Source organism: Mercenaria mercenaria, chromosome 2, assembly GCF_021730395.1.
Source record: "Mercenaria mercenaria strain notata chromosome 2, MADL_Memer_1, whole genome shotgun sequence".
Taxonomy (NCBI): Eukaryota; Metazoa; Mollusca; class Bivalvia; order Venerida; family Veneridae; genus Mercenaria; species Mercenaria mercenaria.
Window position 1 is genome coordinate 76,870,756 of NC_069362.1, and position 27,913 is coordinate 76,898,668.

Below are 27,913 nucleotides of genomic sequence, written 5' to 3' on the forward strand. Positions count from 1 at the left end.
AAGACCAGTTTACAAGTAAGATGTACAAAAGAGGACTCAATTAATAGAAAAAGCGATTAAAATATAAAATGGTAATGAAACATAAAAGAAGATATTAGTTTGTCTATATGGATAATTTGTTTCAATTTTGTTGTTTTTCATATAGACCTTTCGTTATTATAATGCTAGACAATAAACCTTTTAGCATGTCCCATGCGTTGTAACAATACAAGGAATGTGAACAGAGAATCAAACAAGGTGAGGTGTAAGGGCGGCTGGGAAGGTAAAGCTTGTGATAAAAGATATTAGATGAATGTCTCAACAACACTATATGTGATGCTCACAATAATACTGGCTGCCAGAACAGAGATTGGGGATACGACTGTCTGTGTCTAATAGGATATCAACTTGAAAATGGTACTTGTATCGGTATGTAACCCAACTATTTCTATATACCAGCTAGGATATATAACATATTGTGTACAGAGGCACCATATTTGGCCCATGCTATTCAAATGAAGACTATTTTGTTTGAAAAAAAAATATTATGTTAGACAAACAACGTTACAGCATAAAACAACATGTCACCGATTCAAATATAATTATTCTTCATACGTTAAATAGGATCGGCGATTATTGAAATGTTCCTGTATATAATATTTTTGCATTTCCTTAGATTCTCAGATTCACCATAAACTATATATTATTAGATCTATTTTACTTAACTTAATTGCATTAGACATGAATTCATCGGAATGTGCAGGTAAAGAACATTTTTATTAGGTTGTATTGTGAATTTGTTGTTTGTTTAACTTTCAGAGAAGGAAATAGATACGGTCAATACAACATGTTAACAGAGAATCCTGGTAGATTGCTACAATTTATCAAATTTTTTTGCTATAATTTTGAAATGAATTTTTAACGCATAAATTTGAATAATATACAATAGTCACTTAAGATGTGATTAATCATTATCAAGCTGAACACGATTGATTTTGCCTTTGCGACCACATCCGATCTGATCATGATCTGCATACTTCGCCATTCAGTCGGTATCCTTTTGGTAAGCATCCCTTTTTTCCTAGGTTTTACATGCAATTGTATAAAATTCTTTCATTCTCAGTCGAGGTAAATGTTATGCTAATCGCAACTTTTATAAGTTAAACGTTTGATTCTTTTTTCTAGGGAGAAGATACAACTGTTTCGCGCACTTAAACATTCAATTCCAAACACTGTTAATCTGAAGGTCCGCAGTTACATTCGAAATATACTAGGAGAAATCAACCGAAATGGTAGTTTCCCCAAACATTATAACAGTTGTATTGTTATTATTTATTCGGTCGGCCGGCCAGAAAGTTGGCTCTGGTGTGCCAATTACTAGGGTATGTTTTTCATTGAACAATAGTCAAATTCAATTCAAAGATAAAACCTATGCCATAGATACTGTTATTTTTTAGGCGGCAGCATGTCAAACGTCATCGTCACATGGGGTAGATGACCCTATTGTCTTGTGGGCGGATCAGTAGGTTTATGGGTGAAGAACAAAGTTTACTTTACACTGAAAACAAGTTTCCTCCGCACAATACTTAAGGAATACTTCGGTTGTCAGACTTTAGACTATATGACCGCTGTTGTTTTGAGATTATATGATCAAAGGTCAAGTCTAGAAAATTACATATCAGTTTGGTTTGGAAGTCCATTGTTGGGGTGCGTATGTGTTTAACAAACAGCTCTTGTTCAAATAAATATGCCTGGACATAATTTAATGCAAATGAACATGCGTTATTTGTTCGTCCGCTTCTCTTGTTTGACAACTCGTGAATTTATGTGCATTCGGTAAATCTTTAAAATATTTTGTGTGAAAAATGGAAGTGCTTTGTCTGAATTTTCTGTGTCACTATTTTAATGTGATAATAATTTAAATATCAATAGTTCAAGGGCCACTGGAATGATCGCTTTTGTTGTTTTTGTTTTTGTTTTGTTTTTACATATTTGATGGTTACTGCAGACAAACTAAAGTGGGATAATTCAATAAATAAATAATAATGTGACAATAGAAAAGTTGCAATACAAATTAAAGTATTATAATGTCCGGAAAGGTATTTGCCTTTTTCCTCTCCCGTTAATGACCTACATTATGCATTTTGAATAATTTTTAGCTCACCTAAGCCATGCTCAGGTGAGTTCTTGTGATCGCTCGATGTCCTGCGTCCAGCGTCTATCTGTCTGTCGTCTGTCAACATTAAGCTTGTATATGCGATAGAGGCTGTATTTTTCAACTGGTCTTCATGAAAATTTGGTCAAGTTGATAACCTTGATACAGTTTTGGCCGAGTTAGCAAATGGGTTATCTGGGATCAAAAACTATGTCACTAGGTCAAGTCAAAGAAAAACCTTTTGTATGCGAAAGAGGCTGAAATTTTCAACTGATCTTCATGAATTTTGGTCAGAATGATTACCTTGATAAAATCTAGGAAAAAATTGAAAATGGATTATCTGGAGTCAAAAACTAGCTCACTAGGTCAAATCAAAGAAAAAATCTTGTGTATACGATAGAGGCTGTATTTTTCAATTGCTCTTCATGAAATTTGGTCAGAATGATTGCCTTGATGAAATCTAGGTTGAGTTTGAATATGGGTCATCTGAGATCAAAAACTAGGTCACCAGAAAAATCTTGTGTATGCAATAGAGACTGTATTTTTCAATTGATTTTCATGACATTTGGTCAGAATGATTGCCTTGATGACATCTAGGTCAAGGCTGAATATGGGTCATCTGGAAATAAAATTAGGTCACTAGGTCAAATCAAAGAAAAACTGTGTGTATGCGATAAAGGTTGTTTTTTTCAATTGATCTGCATGAAATTATGTCAGAATGATTGCCTTGATGAAACCTAGGTCGAGTTTGAATATGGGTCATTTCAGGTAAAAAAATAGGTCACTAGGTCAAATCAAAGAAAAACTATGTGTATGCGATAGAGGCTGTATTTTTCAATTGATCTTCATGAATTTTGGTCAGAATGATTACCTTGATAAAATCTAGGCCAAGTTCGAAAATGGTTTATCTGAGTCAAAAACTAGGTCACTAGGTCAAATCAAAGAAAAACCTTGTGTATGCGATAGAGGTTGTAGTTTTTAATTGATCTTCCTAATTTTTGTCAGAATGATTGCCTTGATGAAATCTAGGTCGGGTTTGAATATGGGTCATCTGGGGTCAAAAGTAGATCACTAGCTCAAATCAAAGAAAAACCTTGTGTATGCGATAGAGGCTATATTTTTCAATTGATCTTCATGAATTTTGTCAGAACGATTGCTTTGATAAAATCTAGGTCAAGTTCGAATATTGGTCATACTGGGGGTCAAAAACTAGTCACTAGGTCAATCCAAAGAAAATAACTTGTTTAAACTCAAGAGTCACATTTTTAGTCCAATCTTTAATAAAATTGGGCCAAATATTTGTTTCTATGAAATGACTTGGTCAAACATGTTTACACTGTTATGGTGTGTTTCTCAGGGGAGCGACCTAGGGCCATCTTGGCCCTCTTGTTTAATAATTTCACTTCTTTTCACTTCCAGCTCGAGACATATTATTCCGAAAAACTTGGCGATAATTTCATCAAAGTTGTTATCAACAGTATCAGGTAGGTTGCAGAAAAAAGCCTCTTTACATTCTGTTTCAAAATGCTAGTTAACATGGAATGGGCATTATCACATAAGCGTGCGACTTTTCGAACACCAAGTAACTGACATATTTGTGTTAATCAGCTAAGATAAAAAATGTATATATATTTTGTTTTCAATATTAAAGATATATAACATTTTCAAAACTGTTGAATTCCTTTAATCATGCTTAAAAGGTCATTCTTTTTCACTTAACATGGCCAACTATCTCCTTTCACACACGGGCATATTTCTATAGTTTAGCTTTGCATTTTGAAGCAGAGTTTTAACCAAGCGCACGAGCAGGTCATGTTAGTAGACTCGGTCCTACACATATTCCCATAATGCCATTAAAAAATTCCTATTGTAACCACAAGGGAAAGGGACTCAAACTTCACACACTTGTTCGCTGCGCTGATATGACGTGGATTATGTATGTTCATGAAAAGCCATAAGCCATACCTTTTCATCAGTGATACGAGACGTTATTTTGGAGCTTCGTCGGCAATGGCGCCTGCGTCTGCATCCTTATATATAAATAATCCAAGAAATAGCTAGCGCGATTAATGGATTTGCTAGACGTCCCAATGTGGTTTATAGCCGTATAAACGCACACAACATAACATTCAACCCTCTTTTGTATTTCCAGACTGACTGAACGCACTTTACATGACGCTTGACCACATTAATCGTAAATATATAAGTACCATGTCAAGTCCGACCTAGACAATTACGTCCTGATAATCATCTTAAGATCGTGTAACAATGCACACATGATTCCACGCAGATCAGTGATCAGTTTTAATTTCAAAGGTCCGAGACCCTTTCTATAATGGGGAATTACTAAAACGCTTAATTCCACTGAAATTGAGTGTGGCCAATATGTCTTCAGCATGATGACTTTTTGCATTATCTCTGTCTGTAGAAAATTACATGTGTTTGTCTACCAGATAACTGAACTTGAGAACAGTATACTGCTCCATGTATTACAACATCGATTTGATTTGAATACCTCTGTTTTCGGAGTGCCAGTTTTTATTTACATTGCTTACTTCTATATTGTCTTTTCAGTACATGACGTCAAAAGTTTTATTAGGCATCGAGCGAGTATTGCAGTTATATCTTCAGAAATATTTTGACAGTTTATGTCAAGTGAAGAAAAAAACACAATCGAGATTAAATACTAATAGTTGTGAAACGTATTTTCCGACAGGCTCCATGACGCTCTATTAGCGTTGCCCAAGTAATGAATATTGACGCATTGCTCCAAAATAAGTGATAAAACGTGATATTCACTGAGATGATACTACTCATACATGCTGTTTCTTAGCATACGCCTTATAGTATTTTTTAATCAGTAGTCTTGGAACTTAATTAATTGTTAATTTTGATTACGTATTGGCTTTGTTTGATCACCGACTATTGTATAGTACAGTACAAAAACAGGAAGTGTTTCTGCACAAGCACGATCGAATTAAGCTTTAGATGCCTACCTACAGTAGAGTGCCTGTCCTCTATTGCCGCAAGTGGAAAAAAAGTAAATATACAAATATGGCAGCCCCCATGGAAGCTTTTCTAACGCATTCCTTTTTAAATACATTTGACAATTAGACATGTCACATCATTATCATCCAGACACCCTGTTCCACCTTCCGTTTTTCCATGCTATCTTCTAATTGCAATTAAGAAAAATTAAGAACAATAAATTCAAACTAAACACTGAAAATGCTGTGCTGTAATTCTACAGTCCAGTTAATATTTCATAACCTGTCTTCACATTGAACCGTTGAACTACAGTTTAAATAATTACGTCATATCCGTTAACTAGAGGCAGTTCGATGCCACAACAGTTACAATGGTTGCAGACATTACTTGTATTTAAAAGTTTCTACTGAGACACACATGTTGTGTTTAAATACCCTGTATATGATAATACTAAAGATTTCATATAGCCTATGTTAAACTGTTGATAAATCCCATTACACTCTTTGTCCTGTTTCTGCACTAACAACAAGTATTTGTACAGGAATATCTTAGAAACAATGCCCCCCGTATTTTGTAACCCCATTATACTAGTAAGTGTTTTTCTTAGAATTCAGTTACGTTTAATGTGATTATTCTGAATGTTCACAGCAAGGGCAGTTTGATAATTGATCATATAGTTGTCACTAAGAAGACTGAGGAAGGAGGCACAAGACTGGCTATGGCAGTTGCTGAATGATGACAGACAATTCATCCCTTACGTTGATGGACCAGCCTGAGAATGTGTCAGATATTACATTAGAACCAACATACAGTATTTTATGAGTCAGATATCATGTACAGATGAAGATCTAGATGTTGCCACTAGTATGAAAAAATATTAACATCAGTGCAAAGCTAAAATATTTATTAATTCCTACGAACTAACTCAAGATGATACTGTACTTATATTTATTTCCTTGGCCTAAAATTTGTTTAAAAATAATAAACAGTTACCGTCGAGCTGGATATACATATCTGCAGCTATAGCCAGTGTAATTATCCAATATTACAAACTTGGATGAGAAAGACATTTAAAAGAACACAGTGGAGATCTCTTCGGTTTTTTTTTCTCCAAAGTTGGCTTTATATGACGTTTTAGATTTATACTTGCTGTCGTTGCAATTGAGTTGCATATATTTCAGTGTAAATGAAGTTAAAATTTGCCTAGCGTCCATTTGCTTAAAGATTTAAAGTTACATTGATTTTTCTGATAAAGTGTGTGTTTTTTTTTTCTATACAAAAACCATAGTTACGAACAATCTGTGCGACGTATATACAAGAATCAACCCATGCGGCTTGACCAAGTGTATAACAGACCACGGAAAACCAGCCTGTCGGTAAGTTTTGTGTGAGAGCATTTCATTATACCCCAACCAAACTTTTTGATGGAGGATGCTATACAGGAATCACTTTGACCTGTCCCGTCCCTTGGCCCCTGCCCCGCCCCGTCCCGTTTAGGGAACCTGTGCAGAAATCATGTTATTATATATTTGTAGGATTGTCAGGCAAGTTCACATACCATGTCCAAACATGACTTTTGTTTTGACAAAATTATCTGCCCTTTTCAATTGGATCACGTCCTAAAATTTACATTTCTTGCAGTATTTCTTAAACTTATTCGGGCATATGATTGAAATTCCAACCAGACATTTGAGGTTATAAATTTACAATTCCAGTTTGCCTTTTCTTTTGACAAAATATTCCCATTTTTGACAAAGCAAATGTGACAAAATTTATATTCCCTTTGAACATCTCTAAAACAAATGAAACTAAAACAAATGAAAGTATTGCACTGGAACTTCGAAACAGATTGAAAGGATGGTAGATTAAATTCACATATCAGCTTCCATGTGTCTGACTTCATTTTGACAAAATTATCTCTCTTTATTCACTTTGAAAATGACCCAAAATTTAAATTTAATATGTGTTAAACTTATTCATGCATTTGATGGAAACTTCACACTAACCTTAAAGAACATCTTATTAGTTTACATACCAAGTTCAATAACTCTTCCCTTTTATAAGATTATTCCCCTCATCACTTAGAAAATGTACAAACGTTGTATATTTCTAAAGACAATCTGTGCCCAAATAGAAGTAATGCCAGAAGGTAAGTTCATATACAAGAATTCTGACTTTTAACAAAAATATTACCCCTCTTGCGGCTTGAACAATGAAACCTACGCATCTACACACAATGTGAAATCATAATTCAATATTGCAAACCTGAGGTTGCGATATGACCTCAAACTATGTCGATGCGACGTTAAACCTGCAAAAAAAGACATCACCGGTCCTATTGTTCAACGTCTAAGGAAAATCTATGCCGTTGTTCTCGTTATCATTTTCGTTTTTGTTTCTGAAACTGTTCCATTTCATAGTTAATTCAAGAAAATATACAAAATAACCAGTACATGAAGACAGTCTAATGATAATTATGCCACTCTTCGAAGAAGCGGATGTGTATTGCTTTGCACCTGTTGCTGTTGGTAGAGCGAAACGTTTCCGCTCGGCAACTTCAGACCCATTTGACCCAGAATCTTAAAACTTGGTAGCATAATTGGACTTACAAAGTAGATGACTCCTATAATTTTTGGGGGGTCAAAGGTCAAGGTCACAGGGACCGGAACACAGAAAAGGTGTTTTGGCCAGTACCTTCAAAACCATTTAATCCAGGCCAAATTTTACAGCATAATAAGGTTTTCCAGATAGATGACCTCTATTATTTTTGGAGTCAATAGGTCGAAAGTCTAGGTCAAAGGGGTCCGGAAACAAATACTTGAGAACCACTTGACCCAGAACTTTCAAACTTGATAACATTATTGGGCATGATAGTAGATGAGCCCTAAAGTATTTGGGTCATTAATTCAAATGTCAAGGCCACAGAAACCGGAAATTTGAAAAGGTTTCCGCGAAATAATTAGACCCAGAATGTTCAAATCTGGTAGCATTATTGAGCTTTTAAAGTAGATGACCCCTATTGTATTTAGGGTCAGTAGGTCAAATGTCAAGGTCACAGGGACCCGATCCTTAAAAGCAATTTCAACCGAATACCTTGAGAACTACTTGACCTAGAATCTTCAAACCTGGTTGCACTATAGAGTGGAAGAGAACATCCTCAGTGGGGTTTTAGTATGACAAAACTTCATGGCAAAGGGCCTGAACCCCAAAACATTTCCATTCAACAACTCAGAAGCACTTGATAATCCATATCTCAATCTTTATTACATGATAGGGCTTTAACACCCCGTATTGTTTGCGGGGTTAGTAGATCAAAGATCATGGTCATAGTGATCACGGATCAGAATACGGGACAACCCATCATGGCGAGCGGGAAGGGAGGGGCATATGCGTTTAACAAACAGCTCTTGTTATAGTATCGCTTTCAGCCATCATCACAATTCAATTTAATTTTACTTTCAGACCGCTAGAGCCACCAGCCGAAAATAACAAGAGTAAGTGTCATTATTAATCCAAGTTTATATTGTTATCAATTTTAAAATAAACAGCAACTCTTGAATCTAAATGAATAAATTAGACTTTTGAATCATTCAAAATGTTTGACATAAAGACAAATAAAGTGGAAAATTATTTCAGGTCGTAAGATATTGGTCATATCGTTGGCAGTCGGCATCCCAGTTGTATTTCTAATTGTTATTATGGTAACTGTGTGGCTATGTGTGCGAAAGAAGGAGAATTAAAAGGACAACTCATTGGTCAACGACAACGTACAGTTAAGATGTAAGACATATGTGGATTCTAGCTCCGAGTTTCAGAACCCTGTTTACGGAAGTCAGCTGTCAGGACTGGGGCCGTATTCATAAAGCATCTTAAGTATAAGAAATTGATTATTTACTTAAGTATTACCTAGGTAAGAAATTGTTTTTACTTAAGTAATAATTTGTTATTCCATAAAACATTAATAATAATTCTTTGGCATTTTATTGTGACGAAAACATTTATAAAAACAACATCTACACGATTTCAGACAGATACAACAGCACAATTATGTTTAAGTGTTTTATCTGAAAAACAACACTTTTAATCGTAACTCACGACGCCATGTTTTTTCTGACTTAAGTCATTGTCTTACGTATCATAAGTTTAAGCTGTTTTATGAATAGACTTAAGTATTTTACTTAGACTTAAGCTTAAAATCGCCACAAACTTAAGTAAAAATCTTCACTAAGTCAAAACTTATCTTTAGATGCTTTATGAATACGCCCAAGGTGTCGCCCTTGGCAGTCTAATCCATACTACACTAAAGGAGGTCCAGAGAAAAGCAGGAGCAGCTACAACAAGAAGCACAATGCTTACGTCTATCAAGGCCGAGACAATTAAATTATGACTGTATAATAATATGTATATTATCTAGATATAGTTATTTAGTATAAATATAATCGGCTCGTAGGTAAATTGTCTTTCGAAAATTTGTTTGGCGTGATCTTATATAATCTACCGATATATATGAACAAAATCTATGATAATTTTTCTGAATGCGTATTGCTGATTTTCTTATCATATCATAAATAATTAAAAGAATTATATACATGCTAATATTTTAATGTCGCTTTATTGAATTTGCTTATACGATTCATTTGTTATTTCATTGTGTGTTAATTAAGTGCAATCCGATCGACTTTACACAGAAGTGGTTGTTCTTGATATCACTTATATTTACAGGTATCTAGCAGCTCAAATGGTAATTAATACGTTCAGACGTTGTGCACGAAGACGGGTTATCTGTTGGTATAGTGTGAAAACCTACAGAATCGACAAAAAAACACCTATATTTCACTAAATATGTTTTTTTTTCAAAACTGATTACTAGTACAACAAATTAAGTAACTATATGAAGAAAAATGCTCTGCTGCAACGAAATATTGCTCTTCATTTTTCTCATATTCATCCTTGAATTTGTTAATCTAGTATGAGTGCACAAGTCCAGAAGAAAAGTCTTCAAAGCCAGACCAATTCATGATATTTTTTACTCTTTATGTTAAAAAAATCCAAACAAAATTTCTTTTTTTGAAATGACTGTAGATTGACGGTGTAATATTTTTGGCATATGACATAAATTAAAACACTTTTGCCTCTTGCTGAGAATACCGTGCTTGCTGCCACCACCAGTATCTCAATTAAGAATATCGGGATGTTGCTTCTGTCCAAAAGTTTATAGAATTTAAAGGAAACAAATTATTATTGAAAATAAAGGAGACAAAATACATGTAAAGTAAACATTTAAGATTGAATAATTTGTATTTTTATCTAAAAGCGTTGAGTAAATCATTATCTCATACGATATATGGAAAAAGAAAAAAAATTACTTGTTTGTGAAAACTGTACCACCTCTCCAAAATTTTACAAAGTAATGATTGCATAAGAAATCCTCAAATTGGAGAAGTTATATTTTGAACCAACAATCTCATGTGTCGAAGCAAATATCAGATGTTAAAGCCACGAACTGTTTTCAATGATGGCGAATGTTAAAGTTTGTTTTTTGTTTATATATTAGTCAATTCGTTTTGATTGTTAGGCAACAAATACTTCGAGCTTTTAATCGTATTTTTTTTGGTTATCAGCTGATTTTTTTTCCAACTTGGAAATATAAAAAGGTCAAACATAATACTAATTTACAAATTTTAGTAAACTGGTGTGTTATGTTATGTGTTTGTGTGCGTGTGTGGTGTGGATGTAAAATATTTGATTTGAAGTTGTGATCAGATTAAAATCATATATAAACAGTTTGATATATATCATTATAGCTAAAAATAAACATATACGTTAAACTACTGTTGTTCCCCTTTTATTGGATTGAAGCTTTCGATTATTTTGCATTCCCGAATGTAGTTTAGTGTAATAGGAGAAGACGAGAAACGAAATCCAATCAAGGATCGAGGAAAATATTAAAACTCCATCGATTGGTCAACGCTGACGTTGCTGTCCAATGGATGGGTTGTTTTCAACCGGGCATTATTTTTTAGTTTTATTTGCAAAATACAAAGTCTAAAAATATCATAGTGGGTTTCCTATATATAGATTGCTGCTTCGTTCCCAATATAACTGTCCGTCGTTTTAGTTAAACAAAAACAGCAACTTCCTGCGGTGAGTCCTGATAATGTTTGCTGACATGTGCTATCAAAACGAATATCAAAATAGACGACAGTAAACAAAAATAATGAGAATTTAAAACTGAAATGAAGAGGTTTTTCGATAATAAGAGACAGCAAATCTACATAATAATGTGCTGTTTCCTGATACATATTAAAATAAAAGATTTCTTTGGTATGTCAAATAATGGTGCTACCTTTAGCCTATAAGGGATTGTTGATTTTTGAAACAATTGAATACATGTGTATATACAACAAAGAAGACAAGTTGACCGAAGCGATGAAGTAATGTTTGACCCAAAGAGATGAAGTAAATGTATCTGCCAAATGGGTATCGCGGAGGAAATTTTACCGCAATCTTCTGTGCCTATGTTGGGCCGACCCATTAGTCTGTAAAGGGATAGTGTAAATTAACAAACACAAATCATTTATGCAGCTTGAGCGAATATGTTACAAAACATGTACTACTCAGAATAATCTAACATATACTACATTTTCAATCACAAAACACTAACTACTTGAAACAATTGCCATCTCTAGTCTCCTATTCCTCGACTAGCCAAGCCATCTTTTAAGAAGGAATTTTTATTATATATCAATATGTGGTTTCTCACATTTTGTTTCCTATTAAGCCGAACGAAATGATCATCGCAGTAATTGCCTCATGGTAATAATGTTTGAACTTTAAAAATGTGGCAAAATTCGCCATTTAAGCCAATTCAACTTAAAAAATCACAACGCCGTTGAAAATCTTTTGTACTTAAGGTATTGGACCCCAAATAGTAATGTTTAAAAATGGCATTTGCGTGGTATATTTTTAAAGCTGACCATGTTTCGCACTGTGTGGCAAATTTTAAACAATTTTTACCGTGCAGATTTGTAAATTTTGTATAATTTATGGTATTTCTTCAAGCTTAAGTAAAGACAAATGTCAATGTGATGGCCACTATCTCAAACGTTTGCAGAGAATCCAACACAGCATTAATTTTGATAAAAGAAACATCAATCTATTTTTAAACAATTATAAAATACAAAATAAAACTGTAAATCTTTTTATGCCCCCGAGGGGAGGCATATAGTTGTTGAACCGTCTGTCGGGCTGTCGGTCTGTCTGTCAGTCTGTCCGCAATTTTCGTGTCCGGTCCATATCTTTGTCATCGATGGATGGATTTTCAAATAACTTGGCATGAATGTGTACCACAGTAAGACGACGTGTCGCGTGCAAGACCCAGGTCCGTAGCTCAAAGGTCAAGGTTACACTTAGACGTTAAAGGATAGTGCATTGTTGGGCGTGTCCGGTCCATATCTTTGTCATCGATGGATGGATTTTCAAATATTTTGGCATGAATGTTTACCCACAGTAAGACGACAAGTCGCGCGCCAGACCCAGGTCCGTATCTCAAAGGTCAAGGACACACTAACGTTAAAGGATAGTGCATTGAGGACTGTCCGTCCATATCTTTTGTCATCGATGGATGGATTTTCAAATAACTTGACATGATTGTACCACAGTAAGACGACGTGTCGAGCGCAAGACCCAGTCACTTACTCAAGGCAACGGTCACACTTAGACATTAAAGGTCATTTTTCATGTTATAGTGCATTGATGGTGCCTGTCCGTCCATATCCTTTGTCATTCATGCAATGGATTTTAAATTACTACGCATGAAGTTTGTGACACAGTAAGACGACGTGGTCGCGTGCAAGACCCAGCCTCCGTAGTCAAAGTCCTAAACTCTAACATCGCCAAAACTATTCATTCAAAGTGCCATCGGGGCATGTGGCATCCCCTATGGAGACAGCTCTTGTTTTTTCTACGGTGCTGATGTACGCAGATTTAATGAGACAGCATTCTAACTCCAACAAAGAAAAAAAGGGTCGAATCCTGTGGGTCCTGTTTTGAATTTTGCTCACTTTATTCAAAAATAACCTTGGGCAGAAGTCCAAAAACATACCTGCATTTCTTCGCACAATATGTTATCTAAGAATGATGGCAAAATAGAGACTTTTACCGCATGTAACACAGTATTTTTAAAGATGTCTAACTCTACCCCTCCTGATTGTCATAGGTAAACTCACTTTGAACAGCAAGAAATCACTATAAAATGAAAATTTTTTCCACTTTTTACAAAACATCCTTAATAAGCCTTGAAAGAAGTAAAAACTAACTAAAAAAAAGGAAAATATATGGAAAAAAATTTGGTCCCAGTGGGGCTTGAACCTACGCCCCCATGAAAATTGCAGTCAAAGTAGGTGTATGGTAGGAATTGAATACTCTTCAAAAAGGAGGTACTCTATTACGGGTCCAATATCTTATACAGGTTTGTCATTGAAGTAAATACGAAGTAAAATTAGTAAACATGTTTTTATTGCTTTTCAAGTAGTAAATAAAGCTGCTACAGTTACAGACCAGTTTATGAGTTAACTATAGTAAACTTCACTAACGAATTAATCAATTTCTTAGTAAAAACTATCATTTTCATAAGCTAACTCAAATTTAGTAATGCGTTATGATAAAAATTGTACAAGCGTATAGTTTTATAAAAGTATCTGAGAGATCTCTAAGATCATTAAAATCCCAAATGTCATTGACTAAATCGATATTTTTTTGGAAAACAAGAACTAACTTTATTCAATTCAGATGTTCATTCATACGAACAATTGCTAGAATATACTTGAAGAAGCAACAAAACTATCAGTTATAACTTTTACGACTAATGTTTACATTGTATTTTATGTTTAGCTCGGTAAAATATAACTTTCTTTGGCAAAGTTGTAATTTCTAATGTTTGCGGTTGGAAAAACACGTAACGACATAACCAGGACAAATGCCAAGCACAAGAACGTGGCCATAAAACCACTTCACACGGAAACATTGCACACCACTGAGCACATGTATACATAAAACGAATAAAATATTAAATACATAGAAGTAAGAAATCAAGTCACCTACAAACATGAAGAAGGAATAAGCATAGCTTTGTTTTGAAATGGTTAGTGGCAAAACCACCACAAGGGAGTTTAAAGTGGTTTCACTGGCACGAAACCTCATACTTTGAGTCCGCCATTCTATGTTTTACATTTTGAAAAGTTTAACACAGACTTCCTGTTTGATGTTTCGAGTCATGTTGACTATCCTAACTCTCATAGTTTTGCGGTACACCTTCATTGGTAGATCGAATTTCGTTTATAAAAATATATATGAAATCCATGGTGAACAAGCATTTTGGGAACAGATATATTACGAAGGATGTGTACAGACTCTGGCGAAATCTTTATTGGCTGTGCAAAAATAGAGGTCCCCGTAATATGTGCACTGGGTACATCCATATCAGGATGAGGGGTATTGACTGTATCCATAATTCAAAACCATCTCTATTGTATAAATTTTCGTAAAACCATTATGTAATGGTGATCATAAATCATAAAAAGCATCCGTTAGAGCTCTTTGCAACCAAAATATGAAATAAGGCAATGCCTCAATTGGACATCGTAACAGTCCATCAACTTGAACAGAAATATGCGTTTGTATCAATATAAAAGCAGATTTTGAAATATAAACAATCTGCAAAATTTGTACTGATGTCAAGACGTTCGGTTCAGACAAGTAATTGGACGCTTATTACGCACCAGGAAAAAGCGTATCTTCCAAAACAAAATCCGATAGTAAGACTTTCTGTGCCGTGCCGGAAGACACATTTTTTAATTCGATAGTATATCCCTTTCGGTAATATCACATGTTACCGTAGAGGGATCGATTCCCTAAAACCAAAATATGGTTTATCCATGATATTTCGTTAAGATAGCATGAAGTGCTGTTAAAAGGCATTGGTGATCACTAAGTCCTATTGATAATTTACCTTGTTCAAGTGTTGACGGCCCTTGTTGAAACCTCACGCAACTACCGATGTAGTTTATACTTCAATACAATCCTATATCGCCCCTTAAAGTGTTTTAAAGCGACTAACCCACACATTAGAATTGTATAGGGTTTTGTTGGGTGCACCGAAAAAATGCCTAAATACCGCCCACTTTTCATATGTTTAACATGAGCATAATTGTTGAACATTTTATAGTTTACAGGAACATTCGAATTTTTGCATTTCTTTCATGTACTTTTATAAACCGTTACAACGCTTTATTTTGTAAACATTGATAAATGTTAATGAAATCCAGGCGGAGTTTGAAAATGGGTCATCTGGGGTCAAGAAGTAGGTCACTAGGTCAAATCAAAGAAAAAACTGTGTGTATGCGATAGAGGCTGCATTTTTCAATTGATTTTCATGAAATATAGTCCGAATGATTGCCTTCATGAAGTCAAGGTCGAGTTTAAACATGGGTCATCTGGGGTGAAGAAGTAGGTCACTGGGTCAAATCAAAGAAAAACCTTGTGTATGTGAGGCTGTATTTTTCAATTGATCCTTATGAAGTTTGGTCAGAATTATTGCCTTGATGAAATCTAGGAAAAGTTCAAATATGGGTCATCTGGAGTCAAAAACTAGGTCACTAGATCAAATCAAGGAAAAACCTTGTGTATGCGATAGAGGCTATAATTTTCAATTGATCTTCATGAATGTTGGTCAGAATGATTGCCTTGATGAAATCTAAATCGGGATAAAATATGGGTTATCTGGGGTCAAGAAATAGGTCACTAGGTCAAATCAAATAAAAACTTTGTTTATGCGATAGAGGCTGTATTTTTCAATTAGTCCTTATGAAATTTATTCAGAATGATTGCCTTAATGAAATCTAGGCTGAGTTCGAAAATGGGTCATCTGGGGTCAAAAACTAGGTCACTATGTCAAATCAAAGAAAAGCCTTATGTATGCGATAGAGGCTGTATTTTTCAATTGATTTTCATGAAATTTGGTCAGAATGATTACCTTGATGAAATCTAGATCGAGTTAAAATATGGGTCGTCTGGGATCAAGAAAAAGGTCACTAGGTCAAATCAAATAAAAACTTGTGGTATCGATAGAGGCCTGCCTTTTTTTCAATGATCCTAAGAATATATTCAGAATGATTGCCTGATGAATTTTCCCCTAGGTCAAGTTCAGATATGGGTCAATCTGAGTGAAAAACTAGGTCACTTGGTCAAATCAAGGAAAAACTTGTGTATGCGATAGAACTGTATATATTTCAGTTGATCTTCATGAAATTTGGACAGAATGATTGCCTTGATTTGCCTAAGTCAAATTTGAATATTGGTCATCTGGCATCAAAAACTAGGTCACTAGGTCATATCAAATCAAATACTATGTTTAAACTCATGAGACCACATTTTTGGGACCAATTCTAATGAAAATTGGCCCCAGAATATATGTTTCCATGAAGCCCTAGGTCAAACATGTTTTCATCTGTTTATGGTTGTGTTTCACAGGTGAGCGACCTAGGGCCATCTTGGCCCTCTTGTTTAATTTTATCTTTTAACAGTTTTAGTGATAAGCAAGCTCCAAAACATCGGCTCCCCTCTCTGAATTCTAGTTTGTTTAGTTCTGCCCATTGCTTTCTAGCTAAGGGTAATTGCGGCACATCGACCATTTATTAGGGGCCATATAGGCACCAAGAAAAAGTTCTTTCCTATTTCATACAACTTTTTATATGAAAAATATTTTATAATCGAAATAATATCTAGCACAGCAAAACATTTTTCTGCTATATATTATTCTGTTCATTCTAGTATGAAAAAGAAAATGTTTAATTTCATTAAAACAAGGCAACCTTGCCGTCATGTCAACATTTTATTTAGCGCCGAGAAAAAAAATGCTGCTGTTCCATAAAAAAGACATTCAGAATCGAAATGATAAACGGTGAACAGAACGGTGTTACATTTAATTCACACACTCTGAAATGATAATTAAGTAATCAGAATAATTCACTAGACATCTAAGAACATTTGAATTTATTACATTAGCAAACAAACGAGAAACACATTATCATAAAAACGCAAATATACAATGGAGAATGCGACTTAATATATTGTATTTATATCCCTTCTTCAGATCATACAGCACTCATCGCTTCTTTATCAGGGCTTCTAACGGCTATTACGGGTATTATTGCAGTCATATTGGAATGCAGAAGGAGAAAAAAATCAGGTGGAAAGGTGGAAAAATCAACAAATATCGTTTGTTGTTGCAGCCAAACCAATTCCCAGAAAGACGATAATGAAAAAGATAAATTATGTTCTAAGCAGAATAAGCAGAATAAGGACATTGGTTTAAACAATGTTTAATTCAATAAATAGCATGTGATTACAATTTATGTTACAAAAGCAAGAGATCGAGTAGTAAGCTAATAAGCTTTTTAAAAACTCTTTCCCGAAAACAGGTACATACTAAGTTACAGTGACAACAATTAATTGTAAAATTAATGCATGCTTGAAGTCAATTCTTTATAAAACGTTCAAGTTTGAAATATTTTAAAAGTTCTGAATTTGAGTTGACTGTATAATTGTAAATTATGGACATGAAATAGAAATGTGATATGTAATACGTTTTGGGCTATTGGGAAATAGCCGATGAATGTTTAAGTTAAATGAACATTACTGGTAAAGAGAGAGAGAGAGAAAGGAGGGGGAGAATGAGTGAGAGAGAGAGGGGGCTGTTTGGTTGCTTTTGGGATGGGGTTACTTGTAAGGATATCAAAGATTGGTGTTTGCAAATCTTAGATGAATCTCATGGTTTGATGTATGTATTCTTGAACGTAAGATAAGACAGATATATTGATTTGAGGACTACGAGGATGGGATCAAAAGTAATGCCACTGGCTATTGATAACCGCTATTTTTAGCGCGAGTACAAAATTAACGTCTTGCACCTTTTCCCCGTTGTAATAGCTTTCAATCGACGTATAAACTATACATGTAGACACAATATCTCGCTCACAATTCACATTTGCACAAACCCTACTCGTAGGCGGTTAGGCAAAAGGTTGGTAAAAGTGTAAAAAATGCGAACGGAATTAGGTCTTACATTAAGACTTGCACTTCACTTGGAAGAGGTTCAAAGGACATTTATGCTGACATATGTGCTGTTTATGGTAGTAATGAAATGTCCTTTTCCACAGTTTGCAGATGGGTTAGGAAATTTTGTGCAGGCGTGGAGTCTGTCAAAAATGCGCCTAAAACTGGTCGACCTAAGTCTGCAAGTAGTCCAAGGATTGTTGAAAAAATCAAACAAATAGTACTTTCTGACGCAAGGTATACTTCTCAGCAGATTGCGGACATGGTTGGCATTTCAAAAGCATCTGTGTTGCGCATTCTGCGAAATATTTTGAAATTGAAGAAGAAAAGTGCTAGGTGGGTCCCGCATTTGCTCACTGATGAGCAAAAACGCACGCGTTAAGATGGCGTGCAAGCTTTTGAAAAGGTTTCCAAGATACGAACAAAAAACATTTATGAATGTAGGTAGTAATAGGTGAAGAGTCTTGGATACATTTCTTCGAAACACATCGAAAAATTAGTAACCGAGTATGGCTCACCAAAAATGCCAGAAGGCCTTGCATTGCCAAAAGGATTTCAAGTGTGAAAAAGGTTATGTATGCCATATTTTTCATTACTAAAGGTCTCGCCATTCAGGTTCCTGTACCTAAAGGCAAGTCAATGAATGCTAAGTTTTATAAGAAAAAAGTTCTTAAAAAGCTTCTCAGGTATTTCCAGAAACGTCGACCAAAGACAGGTATCCGAGGCATCCATTTATAACATGACAACGCCTCGAGTCACAAGGCTGGGATTGTGACGTCGTTTTTGAATGAACAGGGAGTATATGTTCTAGAACACCCACCCTATTCTCCGGATCTAGCCCCCTGTGACTTTTTCCTTTTCCCTCGTCTCAAGAAAAAGCTTGCAGGCAGAAAATATACATCCCGCCAAAAGTTTTGGGCCGCCATATTTAACCTCCTTAGTGATATATCTGAAAAAGACTATCAGAAAGCTTTTAAGGATTGGATTAAAAGATTGAGACGTTATGTATCTGTCAAAGGAGATTACTTTGAAGGTTTGAAATAAAGATTTTCTTAATCCAACCTTTAGTTGTCATTTAACACCATTGGTTGCATTACTTTTGATCCCACCCTCGTATTTGCAAACAGGAGGAGTTGTAATGTAATATTTATCATAGGGCTAATTTTATCTTGTAACTGTGTTCGTTGCCTCTGGTATCGATGACACTTTAGAAAGTAGTGGTGCGTCGTTTCAATCTCTCCACATAGACAAAGAGTGCATTTGATAATGTTTTTAATAGAGGTGCTCATTTAATGAGCTATATTGTGTTCTTAATCTGGTATGGAAAATTTAGGACTTTCGATCACCAAAGTAGTAATGACATGGTACCGTTTTGACATCCGTGTTCAGTGTACCTTTAAAGCTATTGAGACTGGGAGCTTGTCTATGGTCAGTGGGTAGTTGGTTCCAATCAGATATTGTTTGAGGCAGAAATGAATTAGAATAGAGTTGTATGTTACAATGTATAGGTCTGAGGACTTGAGCATTTCTTAGGTTGTAAGTATTAGTGTTCCCAACGAGATTAGGTACTAATGACGATAGGTTAGATGGAGCTAGATTGTTCCACGTTTTATAGAATAGAGTAAGCCTTTGTTTCCTTCTTCGTTCTGTCAGAGGTTAGTTTTGTGGTCCCTGATATGATTCGAAGGGCTTTCAGTTGTATCTTTTCTAGTTCGAATTCCTCCTGGGTAGTAATGTTGTCCCAGACAGCATAAGAGTACTCGTGAAGGGGTCTAATGAAAGCAGTATAGATAGCTTCCAATTATGTTCTATCCAGACGAAATTTAAAGCTCCTTATGGTGTTTACCCTCTGCCATGCCTTTATCTTGATGTTTTCAATATGTTCATGCCAGGATACATCGATGGCAAAAAAGACACCAAGGTGTTTACGAGATTCTACCTCTTGTATTGGAACGCTAGTGGTGGATGAAAAGGTTTGTGAACTTTACGAGATAGTAATAGAGATTCTGTTTTAGATGGGTTAAAATCCAAAAGCCAGTTACTCGCCAAGTTATAAATTTTATCAAGGTCAGAGTTTAGTGTAATTGCAGAGTTATATTGATTGTCAACGATGATGTAAAGACTGGTATCGTCTGCAAAAAGGCGGATAGTAGAGTTGATGTCATGGACAATGTCATTAATATATAAAAGGTAGAGTAAAGGACTAAGAATCGAGCCTTGTGGGAAGCCCGCGTTTACAGGTAGAATATCAGAAAAGACCCCAGGAAGGACCACTCTGCTTTCTCCCAGAGAGATAGTCACAGAACCAGTTAAGTAGTTGACCAGCTATACCTGTTTCTTGCAATTTATGAATGTGACCGCCATGCCAAACGCGGTCAAACGCCTTGGAAATGTCACAGAAGACAACACGTACCGCCTTTCCTTCATCTGTGCCCGATGCCCTACCTGTTGATAATGATTTTGGTAGTGATGATACTTCTTGTAGTGTTATTTCAATGTTGTTTAACTGTGGTGTGTCTATATTTCTGTTTGCGTTTGGAAAAGTTTTATTGTTATCATTACGTTCTGGCTGCGAGTGACAAAAGTTGTTCAATAGATTTGCTTTTTCTGTGTCTGAAGTTACATATGTCCCATTGTCATTAAATATTTTTATGAATCCACCTCATCCTGATGAGCTTTGCTCTGTTTGATTAGCAATGAAAGAAAAGGCAAACACTTAGATAAATCAAGCGAAAATATTCACCTTCAACACGTATTGTATCTATAAAAAGATAAAAAGCGACTGATTGAAATTTCTTTGTTATTTGGCTAATTATAATATTTTTGTGACCCGTGATATATACTCATCGTGATAAACGGACGGATTTAGGCTTAGACGACTAAATTTGTGCGATAGGTAGATGTCATACCACTAAATGATATCATTCAGTAACTGCCTGAATGGTGACACTTCGGTATTCATAAATCAATTTGTGCTTCATATAAAGTCTTATGTTTTTGTCGATTTTGAAGTGAACTGTTTTCCAGAAGTCTGTTGGAGTTAACTCCTCACAGATAAGTTATGTTTAGTGTTTCTTAGGAGAGTTGTTGTTTTGTTTCTGATTTGTTTGTATGTTTGCCAGTGTCGTGGGTTATGCGATATTTTGTATTGTCGTATGCTCTTTTGCGTTTTCTGATTTGTTTTCTCATCTCGTTGTGGATCCATGGTGGTGATGACAGTCTTATTGTAACTATTTTGTGAGGAATATGTTCTTTAGTTATTTTGTTGATAACATTTGTAATGTTGCTAGCATATGTGTCTTGGAGGGTTTCCCAGGGAAAACAGGAAATATCTCGCCAGAGGCCATTGTAATCTCCGCGAATGAACTGTCAAATCACCCTCTTATAGGTTATAAGGTGTGGTTCTCCCCAGTGGTGTTTTTGCCACTGACCGTTCCAAGGCGGTACCGGTACCCCACTGTATTCCTTTGTTTGTTCGTTTTGTCCTCGTGTGTTGGCTTTGTGTGCGAGTGTGTTTGTGGTGTGCACGTCTGCGTGCTGTGGGTTTCGTTTTGGGGAGGCTGCGTTTTTGGTACGTGGCATTCCCTGTTTGATATTTGTCTTTGTTTTTTAGTAAAGTCAAAACAACAGAAAATGGGAAGTGATACCTCGTGTTCTGATCCAGAAATGGTTCTCCAACACCAGTAAGGACCACCTTGCATGAAGAAGAGACAAGGAACAGATCTATGAGTGAGTTTGATGTTTCAGTGAAATGTATGGGTTCTTGTATAGTTTCAGTCGTGTTATACTGTGAGGTTTTATTTGATAACTTTGCTGAAGTCAGAGGTTTAAGCATGTCAAGATTAAAGCCACAACTTTGTCTGAGATATTGTTATCAAAAGCGAGCCCAATAGAGTTTTCTATCTGAGTAAGAACGTAGGGAGCAGAATATGGAGGACGATGGAAAGTTCCATAGAGAAGTTTTTTCGTTTTAAGTTGAAGTTCAATCCATATACTTTCAACACTCCATGTACTTCCAGATCTGGTCTCCTTATGGTCGGTATTTGATTGTTCACATAGACGAAAATACCACCATGATTATCAGTACCCCTGTCTTTACGAAAGGGAGGCAGATAGTTTTGAAACAGTAGAGCGTCAGAGTCCGTGGAAGCAGCTAGCCAGGTTTCCGTGAGAGAAATGATATCAAAGAGATCCAGTTCACCTTCTAAGATGTCCTTTTTTCTCAGAAAGCTTTGGACGTTATAGTGAACAAAGGACAAAATTTTCATTATGAAAGAGGAGTCAGAAGTAGAAGTAGAGCTTTCTGAACTAGGGCCATAATTTTTCTGTATATCACCTCCAAGCAGAAGAATCATAGCCATCCAGGTTACGTGTTCAAAGCTATTGAACCGTTTGATTCTTTTCATTTTATGCTGGACTGAACAGAACAATCCCACTGTCACCCTGTACAAGTGTATGTCAATCGACATTATGTGATAGCAGTATGAAAACAGTGTAAGGGGCCCTAAGCAACCAAAACGACAAAGATTTAGTTGAAGATGAGAGTGAAAGTAGAAAGAAAAGACAAAGTGAGAGATTTCTTTTAACCCCAAATGGCGATTAACAAATTTTTCTCCATACGAGATTGTGTACAGCGATGTTAAATTTGTTTATTAAGTATTTGTATTTTGAAAGCTTAATTGACAAGACGTTATTTTACCGAAATGTGTGTTCTAACTGATAAATTTTGTGAAAGACTCAATCACCTGTATTTATAATAATTCGATTTAATTTAGTTTAATTTATTTTCGACGCTCATTGTGTATTCATAACACATAGATATGAACTCTGCATCTGTATTTTAATTAATGGTCACCATAATCATAGATTTTATTTAATGGAACAGATAACGTTTGCAGAGACCGGATTACTCATCCGTAAATATTTTTTGTACACGTCTATGTATTAAAGTATTTTGATTTAATAGCTGTTGTTGTTGCGCTTGCACAACAGCGGGAACTGTGAAAATGTGTGCTAATCTGGATTAGAAAAGTGGTGATCAGGTCGTCTATTCCAGCAGCTTTTCTAAAATCAATATAATTAAAAAAAATTAAAGAATGAAATGCAAGCATAACATAAATTGGCACAACATGAAGAAAATATGAACATATATACTCATGCATTTCAAACAAGTGTATATCAGCAGTAAATGTATTACACAATAGACATACATGTACATTGAAATTATATGGAATAGGATGCATTATTGTTATAAGGCATGTTTTACTAAATTAATAGGTCACTTTCAAAGTTCTGACACAATTGTTGATGCTACCTACATTCATGTGAAATATGATTGTAAGGAGAGGTACATACATGTCACTATAATGCATATATAAAGAAATAATTTCTAAAACAGATTCAGTACAGACATTTGACACAGTTAGTGATAGCTTTTGCATACAATCATGTATACATTTATTTATACAGGTTTATTTACAGAACTCAAAAATTTGAACAAGTACAAAAACATGAGAAACATAATTATAAAATAATACAGTACACCACAATGAGGACAAGACAGGCTTAGCATGACATCTCTACTTTGGGTACAGTACCTGACTGTATCTGTCAATCAAGTTCAGTCAGTGTAAATCATGCAGTATTGTCCACGCATGTTTAGTTTTTAGCTTTTTGTGTCAGAGAGTGGTGCATTTTTCTTTATAAAACGTTTAATTATTCAATAAGACGTACGGATTAAAGGATGCCGTTTGTGCCGATTCTTGATGCTGGATTAATTAGTGATGTGTTTTAAATTGGTATTGTGAGACAATCTTAATCGTTTTAAGGTTTAGCAATATATCACAAAACAACAGAAATTATTAGAAACGAACAACATCTTGACAAACAACTTATCTGTCCAATACACGATAGGGTTAGGGATCATTGATTTCAACTCATTTAGATTTGAAGACTGAATACTATTTAAGCCGGTGCTAGGAGGCGTGAGCAGTGTTGCATTTTCCATTACTGCTCATGAACAGACTCAATCAAACCGAGTCTGCAATTTTCACTGTTTGCCTTGTTCTCGGTGTATCTACTTTTCAGATTTTATTTACTGTTCTGTCCCATAGAATTGAATACTTAAAATATTCTAAATGTGTTGTCCCCCTTTATAAAAGAATGCCATTTGTAAAGAAATAAATGTAATCAATTGTCAAAAACGATGTTTTACCTAGTTATGTTATGTTTAAAACACTGGTACATTGTTGCAAATGCATCAAAACGAAGACATGTAACAGCTTTTTAAAAAGGGTGGGTTTTCAAAGGCGCTGAACTGTCCAGAAGTGTGGCCCCTTCATGCAGTCCCTTTCCGGAATTCTATATATATATAAGTAAATTGACAATGGTTTTTTTTAGAATGATATACATGTTTTATGTGCTGTTTAATTTTCATGTAAAACAATACTTTCTTTCTGTGATTTGGTGATGTTCAAACTGTTTTCTCCGAAACATGGACCTAACTCAAGTTGGAGTATAGGTTTCAATTGGAATATAAAAATATTACACCACGCTGAAGAAGAGGGTAGCTTGTACAATAAACAGCGTTGTGAGTATAATAGATTATGTTCGTCTTTCGTCATAATCGTCTCGTGTATACAGACTTGAAATTTTATCAACTAAAAATCCCCAAAAAACATTGAAAACTTCACAGATAAAATTACGTTACAAACTTCTCTTGATGCTCTGTCCTCTGCAAAGGCATTGAGTACATACGTTTTTGGTTCTTAAGGTTTGCATTTTATATAATTATACAGGAGCATTTTTGTGTTTTACATGCCATGCCTTTTGTTTCAATAGCTTGTGTTAGAGATTCACCTGGCGGGGACTACTTTTATTTACACTGTTTCGTGACTTTGGAACATGGTTGGACGTGGGGGTAAGAGTGAGGTTGGGTGCGCACACCATAAACCGGTTTATGCTCCCCTGCCACTGACCGTTCCAAGACGGTGCCCCACTGTGTTCCTGTATTTTTGTCCTCGTGTGTTTGCTTGTGTGTGTGTTGGAGGATTTTACAGATTTTATTAAGCCGGTGCTAGGGGGCGTGGGCAGTGTTGCATTTTTCATTACTTCTCATGAACAGACTCAATTAAACCGAGTCTGAAATGTTCACTGTTTGCCTTGTTCTCGGTGCTTCGGAGGGATCTACTTTTCAGATTATATTAATGAAGTATGGCATAAAAGTATGACGTCATAATGATGTGACGTCATTACAAGTTAAGATCGTAACACTGTCAAATTACAATAATAATAATAATAATAAAATCTTTATTTAATGAAGGTAACATACGAAGTGTACATAACATGAAAATGAAACGTTAACTTATTTTCAGTATGACCTTCAGTTAACAACAACAACAATACACATGTATACAAACATTTACAAAACCCATCATAAACAGTTTGCAAGCTATTAGATTATTAGTTTATAAATGCTTCTCAAAATTTTGTTAAAAAGAAATAAATATCGAAATTTTCAGTTATTTGGTATCAACATAGGGCTCAAATACGAATTGAGCTGAAAGTTGCAAAATATTTGCATTGTTAAAATCAAAATAATAAATATGTTCCATTAATTTTATCAGTTGATGAAATACGGGCAGACGGTCGGGTGCGAATTAAATGTGATAACTCGTGCTACGCACTCGTGATTTTACCCATCTCGCTATATTGAAATGGCATTACGTTATAGTCTAACTTCAGGCAAATCGTTACGGAGAATAGGTTTTACAATGCTACATTTCAACTGCGTTTCTGTGTTGAAAATTATGCAACACATAGTCACACTTGATTAAAAAACATAAACAATGAACAATTTTAGCGAACAGTACCTCTGGCAGCAATGGGAAACGTTAAAAAGCTTAACTTCCACTACTCAAAAACAGTGTCAACGATATTAAACGCAGAACTTGCAAACCAAACATCATAAAATGTTAAAATTGCGCAAAGAATTATACACATCTGATTCGACCGCTCCAACAATTTTCTGCAGACAATATTTTGTTTGTATACTTTGGCAGACACTGTCATTTACTGAGTGCTTACAAATACTTTGGCAACGTTACGGAGAATAGATAATATGCACTGATGTCTATTTGAGAAATAGTCTTTGGCGGTACTTCCGGAACTCATCGAGTATTATACTTTCTTCGTTAACACTCAGTTTGTAGCATTTTCTCAACTTTCCAACTTCTGTTATCTCATTCTGGGTAACCAATATGTCTGATTTCTTAACCCAGATTTCATCTTTACTTTGCGGAAATTTATACGCCGCCCTGAATTTTCCAGCTTTCGTTATAAAGTTTATCTGACAGTCACCCGTATCTGTATCTGTTACTTGTCCAATAAACCAATTTCCATCATATACAGCAGCAACCCAGTCATCCATCTTAACTTCAATGCTCTTATTACATTTCGTATTAGATGTCGACTATTTTTCTAATTCATTTTCTGTTATGTTATCACTGCATGGTTGATCCGCTTTGACACACTGACCTTTGTCGTCTGATCCCAGATTGCGAGGTTTTAGAAGTGACATAATAACCCAACCTGAGCAAGAGCTGTTTGTTACATCATTTATGCATTCAATGCGGGAGCAACCTAATTCTCTTGTTGCAATTGTTTTTGTGTCAACGGGCACCACTGCGTGAAGTTTCATTGTACCTTGTATTGGTTGAACAGGATCTCTTTGTTTAAAAAGTTCTGAGGCTTCCGATATTTCGTCCTCTGTGTATTTCACATATTTCACTTTACTGACACTCGCTTACTACACACCCTTTGGTAAAAATCGGACGCATCTTTTATTAGACACTTCTCTCTTGTTTGACTGCCATGTCAGCATTACGTTTCACACTTGCACCTAAACATGGTCCTTTACCATGTTCTGTCTCTAAATAGTTCCATCTCGCACCAACACCGAAATCAGTTTCATGTTCACATACTAGATGAAATATTGTCTTGTTCCGAATACTGGTTGCTTGGAGAGTCAGTTAAGTAGTGAATACGGTGCAAGTCCGGGATTTCTACCTTGAGCAAGGGCACTTCTTTCTGGAGAATAGTGTACACAGAAGTTGCATCGTGACTTAATACATCCGACATAGCAACGTAACTTTGAACAGACTTTTGGTGATCGTTTGGAAAATAAGCTACCATAGCGTGCAGTGAGACCATCTGACTGTTCCAGTAAGCGCTCTGCACTTCTTCTACTGAAGAAAAGTTCTAATTTTCGGCGAAATCCATCCACAGCAATATTTCATTGGCAGGCAAATTTTCCCTCAGCTTTCTCATTTCAGTGTATTGATTGTGTACTCTGTGTGCATGTTTTCTGAACAGATCTGATTCTTTGACTACAGTGTTTATATATTCATCTTTTGAAACTGTCTCCCCTAATTCTTTCCATCGATATTTGACACCTTCTGAGACCTTTTTCCATTTTCTGTATGTTACATTATCATTTTAACAAACTTCCGACAAGGTTTTGGCCAAAGTGGTTTCATTTTCAAATTCCTTTAGGAAAACATCTGGGTGTTTGCTACATTTAACACCCTCTCTCTGCATACTTCTGATTTTTAGAGCAAAGTTTTGATGATACGTACACAGACATGTTCTTCGGGAAGCAAAACTTGTCAGCAAGATATG

At 35.4% G+C, this 27,913-nt stretch overlaps 2 long non-coding RNA genes across 2 annotated transcripts; both read left to right on the forward strand.

Annotated features, from left to right (window-relative positions):
• The first annotated feature begins 1,205 nt into the window (after positions 1-1,205).
• On the forward strand, positions 1,206-5,854 carry LOC128555233 (uncharacterized). Its single transcript, XR_008369902.1, has 3 exons — positions 1,206-1,271; positions 3,554-3,618; positions 5,771-5,854. It is a non-coding gene; the product is annotated as an uncharacterized LOC128555233 (long non-coding RNA).
• A 554-nt stretch (positions 5,855-6,408) lies between these two features.
• Positions 6,409-9,922, forward strand: LOC123562297 (uncharacterized). The gene is made up of 4 exons (XR_008369900.1): positions 6,409-6,498; positions 8,585-8,616; positions 8,759-8,902; positions 9,845-9,922. It is a non-coding gene; the product is annotated as an uncharacterized LOC123562297 (long non-coding RNA).
• Positions 9,923-27,913: the final 17,991 nt, after the last annotated feature.